The sequence below is a fragment of the Lissotriton helveticus genome, chromosome 4_1 (genome assembly GCF_964261635.1).
Source record: "Lissotriton helveticus chromosome 4_1, aLisHel1.1, whole genome shotgun sequence".
Classification (NCBI taxonomy): Eukaryota; Metazoa; Chordata; class Amphibia; order Caudata; family Salamandridae; genus Lissotriton; species Lissotriton helveticus.
In genome coordinates this window covers 136,048,905-136,054,904 of record NC_136063.1, presented here as the reverse complement: position 1 = coordinate 136,054,904, position 6,000 = coordinate 136,048,905, and positions in this window count along the sequence as shown.

Here is a 6,000-nt window from a genome sequence, read left to right as displayed (position 1 = left end):
AGATATTTTTCTTACACATGACTCAGGCCTCAGGACCATCACACTGTAAACAAATTGTTCTTCAAACACGCTACTGCCCACTGTGAAAACACAGAGCGTTTGAAACTAGCAGTTAGGGGGCATGCCTTGTTAAAGTCAGTCCAGGGCAGGGAAAACTATCTCTTTATCCTTACAAGTGCAAGTGACAGGTTTTTAGTAACCCGTTTTAGGTTCAACCTGCTTCACCATCTCCTGGCGTTCCCTTCTGGTTTTGTTCCCCGAAATGTGAGAGGACCCTGTGGGTGCGACTCTAGGTCTCCACAGGACACGTTATATTTCCTCTTTTTTGTAATTATTTTAGCTACCCTAGGAGGCAGTTTCTTCTGCCCCTTTAAAAATCTTTGCAGTTTAGGCAAGCCTGAGTAGCATTTATGTACCTGCAGCTTTTGCCTAATGATCCTATTCTTTGTGCAATGACAAACTTCGTGATGGCCGCCTATAGATCAAGACCCTCTAGACCAGATTAATTGCTGTGTGGCCTTTTGCATCCTTTGTCTTTTTTCTTTTTTTTTCTTCTTTTAATTACCCGTGACCTGGAGTTACTTTTATCTTACCTCTTAACTGGATCTGTAATTATATTTTTTATTGTATGATTGTATCTTTTATGGTTGCGATCACACCGAATGAATATTTATTTATTATTATTATTTTTATAACACTATCAACACTACACATCTTTCTTATAGGAGAACACCCAAACTGGGAACTCCGACCAATATACAAAATTCAAGATGGGTAAAAAATAAAAGCAATTTGTGCAGCTCGTGCTTTGTGGGGTTTTAATCCTTCGTGTTTAAATTACATCACCACCGATACCAGGTGTAAGAGTTTGGGTGCGGTGTTATCATAAAGTGATGATGAGGACAGAGAAGTTATAGTAGCATTTGGCTCAAGTTCTTTAACACTGTGTGGAGAAAAATATGCTGTTATTGAATGCTTGGCTTTGGCTTGTGAATAGGACATTAACATTTCCAAACCTTTATGTGGGGTAAGCAGAAAATAATCAGCTGTGATCAAAATCCTCTAGCAAGGGGTTTGATGGCACTTGGTTCTGCTAATGCTTCAACACTAGTGGCTTATATCGCCGAATGACTACAAGATGTTCTTTATAAACGTGAATACATTAGAGGAAAATGGAATGTCATCGCCGATTTTGTATCCAGAATGCTCTCAACCCTGATGAAGAATAAAGAGGAGGTACATTTAGTGTGTGATGGTGGAGTGTAGGCATTTAGCAAAAATGTATGGGTGGAAGATTATGGAAAGGATGCTTGCATTTACAGAAGGTGTTGTAGTGTGTGAAGAATGCCTGGCCTAAGAAGGTAAACCTGGAGGGCATCAGAGCATTTTGGGAAGTATGTAATGATTTGTCGTGTGTAGCGTTGTCATTGATCAGAAGCAACAGGTTAGTGCCATCGAAATCCTTGAGGGGTAAGATCATTTACTTGTGCCATGAAGGACATTTAGGAATAATGAAGACCAAGCCTGCAGTTAAGAACAATTCCAGGTTGCCTGGAGTTGACACGGATACTAACAGTGTTGGGTAGTTCCTATATATCCTATACAGGATCTGCACGTTCGGATAACATAAACTGTGGGTTTGGTGGCAAACTGGTTCCGAGCACCCCCACCGGATATGTTAACCTGTTTGCATTAGCTAGCTCACAGTGCCACTAGAATCTCCTCTTATCGGGGAGAGAATAGTTTCTGGCAACCTTAGAACATGACAACCCCGATCCCTCAGAATACTGGAAACAATATACTACTTTTCTCTCAGTCACTCGTGCTTACTTATTGAACAGTTGTTATTCTAGTGTAGAGTAGATTTGCTGTACCAACCATTAGACAGTAACAGAGATATATAAGCAGTACTACGAAAGTAAAGGGATGGTACAGTTCTACCATCTTGCAGTAATCATGAATATATACAAGTACATAAAACACATGATAAGAAAGTGCATACTCCTACAATGTCTCCCTAACTAGATGTACCTAATGTACCTAGCTTCAGTGTAGGTGTTATGCGCTATGCGGAGAATCCCTCTAAGGTCTAGTCAACCCCATTACCTGAGTAAGGGAAGAATATGGGACCCTGTCCTGGTCTCGAGTTGGACACCCCGGGAGGGATGTTAGACTACTGCTAGCTGGAGCACCTGCATGCAGGAGCCTCAGTGTCTCTGGTCAGTGTGTCAGTCGGGAAGTCACACTCTCCTCTCCCTGTCTAAGCAATACATGATGTATATATACCCACAGGTCTCCCCAAAGGTCCTACCTTGCTGTGTTACAGTGTCGGCCTAAAGGAATGATGTCAGGATTTAACTTTAACATAGATATATATTATACAGGAGATGTTCATCCTGCTGTGAGTCCTGCTGTGCTTCCAAGAAGCCTCATTCATAACATATGAGTATCGAACCAGGGAAACCACACGTTCTGAATGCAGTGTTGTATCTAGGTAAAAGGTCAGTCTCTATGAACCGTTATGTATGAAATGTTGGGAGGGATATAGGTGAAAGGTTGCAGTGTTACCTGTGCCTATATAGGGTACCTTAAAGATTATCGGAAAATGATCATAAACCATAAAAGATGCTATCTCTCGGAAAGAATTAACAAAGCTCATGGCTCCTCCAGGGAGATATTCAATACGGTTAAAACTTTTACCGACCCACAGGCCCTTAATTGACGACCCCCAGTCTCTCAGACCCTCTGTAATCAGCTCTCCGATTTTATCGAAGAGAAAATAGCCATAATTTATGATTCTTTTCCCACCTCTGATGGTCATGACACTGGGGAAATACTCCCAGTCACCCCAACATTGCTCCCCGTTTTTGCACGCTTTCAGGATATCCCAGCAGATTGTTCCCTCCAGGAATTACTTAAATGCAAGTCAGGGTCACCTAATGACCCTTGGCCGGCTAAACAATTTAAAGCTTTAGCAGCATTTCTCAACCCCTACCATAATAGCATTTGGAATGCTTCCCTGAGCTCTGGCATTTACACCGAGACGTGGAAACACGCTCTTCTGGTTCCCATTCTGAAGAAGGTCAATGCCGACCCCCAGAATTCGGCTAACTACAGGCCCATTTCTTTACTCTCAGCCCCGGCCAAGATTCTCGAAAGGCTTGCACACCAACAGCTTGCTAGCTTCATTGAATCTAAGGACCTACTCCATAATTCCAAACACGGGTTTCGGTCTGGCTATAGCACTGAGTCGGCCCTGATAGAAATCGCAGACTCCGTGCGGTGGACTTTGGACCGGGGATCGAGGGCGGTGTTGGTGCTGCTGGATCTTTTCAGCAGCATTCGACACCGTCTCCCACCCGATCCTTTTCAACCGCCTTCGAGACATAGGCCTTCAGAGCACAGCGCTTAAATGGATCGCCTCCTTTCTGACTAACCGTACACAACAAGTGTATACCCCTCCCTACACTTCTTCCAGTCGCCCACTTAAATGGGGAGTGCCGCAGGGCTCTTCACTGAGCCCGTTGCTCTTTAATGTTTATTTTACCCCCCTGGCCGAATTAATATCCCAGACGGGAATTAAGATGACATCATATGCGGACGACATCCAGCTCCTTTTCTCTTACGACGATTCCAATCTGGCCACCTTTGACCCACTGAAAAACTGTTACAGAGATATTGCAAACTGGATGGATCTCAATTTTTTTAGATTGAATGCGAGAAAGACCGAGGTTCTCTTTTTCAATCAACCCTACCCTTTGGATTCGAACCTCTGGTGGCCGGTAGACCTGAGCCCCGCCCCTCTCCCCAAGGATTCAGTTAGAAATCTGGGTGTCAGATGGGACAAGTGTCTCTCCTTCCATAACCAAATCCACACAGTCTCGGCTGCCTGTTTCTCAAAAATCATAATAATAAAAAAATGTATCAATTATTTGCCTAGTAACACCAGGAAAACAATAGTCCAGGCTCGTATTACATCTCACCTGGACTATGCCAACGGCCTGTACCTTGGTTTAGCATCAGGCTTGTGCCACAGACTTCAGATAGTCCAAATGCCGCAGCTCGGCTAGTCTGTGGCATTTCACTCCGACAACATATTTCTCCTTATTTGTGAAAGTTACATTGGCTTCCGGTCCACAAAAGGGTCGAGTTTAAAGCCATGACACTGGCTTACCGGGCCACAAAAGATATCGGGTCAGCCTACCTCTCATCGAGTCTCCTACCCTACTGTAGCTCCCGAACTCTGCGCTCTAATTTCAAGCTGCTCCTTATCATCCCTAGAATCAAAAAAGTGCGCACGGGTGGAAAGACATTCCAAGTGTGTGCTTCCTCCCGGTGGAATAAACTACCGATCTCTCTACGCCAAATTCAAGATGAACCGGCATTCCGTAAATTCCTGAAAACCTTCCTCTTTTGTTAATTTCCTTCCCCTGGTACGATCTAGTAGTCTGAGCAATAGCGCCGGGACACCCCGTTGGGGTCGCTGCGCGCTCTATAAAATACACAAATAAATAAATATATGGATAATAACACCCACTCCTCTTCCGACTGGACAACATATGTAACCTATTAGTGTACTACCATTCTAACTAGACATTGGTACGCACTAAAGTGCTGAAAACATTACTTTAGTTCAAAAAGTTTAAAAACATCTAAATATTTCTAAAAAGATTTTTAAAATGTTTAAAGGAAAGGTTTTTGTAGGCCCTAGCTCTAAAAGCTGGCCGCTGTTATAGTCCGAACCACTATAAGCATTGAAAAGCCCTTTATGCCCAATAAATGAAAAGGAATATAGTCAGCTTAACTAAAATAAGTGATAAATGAGAGGCCAGACTAACATAAGGTTGTCCCCTAAAAATCAGGGGCGGGTGAGCCCAATACCCTCAAGAATGTGCTTCTTTTGTAATGCAAAATACAATGAAAACCATACATGAACACAATTATATTAAAATCACATGAATTAGACCAAGAAAGTCAAAGAATAACTATATAGTTCCTGAAATCTCATTATTCAGCACTATCCCACAGATTCACATAATGCAGTTCCCATCCCTGGTGCTCTTCAGGCACCTCAGTAGTTGGTCCAAATATTGTTACTTAATATACAAAGACAAGTTCTCATTGGGAATCACATTATGGTCCAAATAGGTGAGCCTTGAAACAATTTACTCTGAGTGGAAAATTGTGTTACAGAGCCCTAAAAAAGAATTGTCATTCTGTACCTGGGAAAGTGACATTGCATGTCAAAGCAGTGTTTACAAGGTTGCTTGAGCAATTTTCCCTGAGGCGTACATTAACTAATGTTAGCTTAAGTAAACTGAATATCTTGACTTCAGTATGTGTTAATCACATTGTGTTAATGCAATTATACATTTAAAAAACTTTGCTATTACCCTCTTTAGCCAATCACAAAATTGATCATTATTTAATGAGATCATCACAGCAAGCAGAGGTTAGACATTACATCTGTTTTATTTTCGGGTCCACTAGCCCGCCTTGCTATCCTGCTTGTACCAAGCAGGGGGTCTTAATTTTCCCTGAGGCGTACATTAACTAATGTTAGCTTAAGTAAACTGAATATCTTGATTTCAGTATGTGTTAATCAAATTGTGTTAATGCAATTATACATTTAAAAAACTTTGCTATTACCCTCTTTAGCCAATCACAAAATTGATCATTATTTAATGAGACCATCACAGCAAGCAGAGGTTAGACATTACATTTGTTTTATTTTCAGGTCCAGTAGCCCGCCTTGCTATCCTGCTAGTACCAAGCAGGGGTCTCAATTTCCCCCATTCCAGGTCTTAGTACCTGAGCCAGGACCTAATTTTAAAAGGGTTATCCACGACCACAAATTCAAAAATACAATACAAATGCCTAGACTGGACGAAATGTTCACAAATTGCACTAGGAAAGGAGATAGCTCTGCAGTTGAACAAAATAAGCTAAACACATATTATTAGAGTTCTGACGGCTGTACTGGCCTTGCTTTTGTTTCTA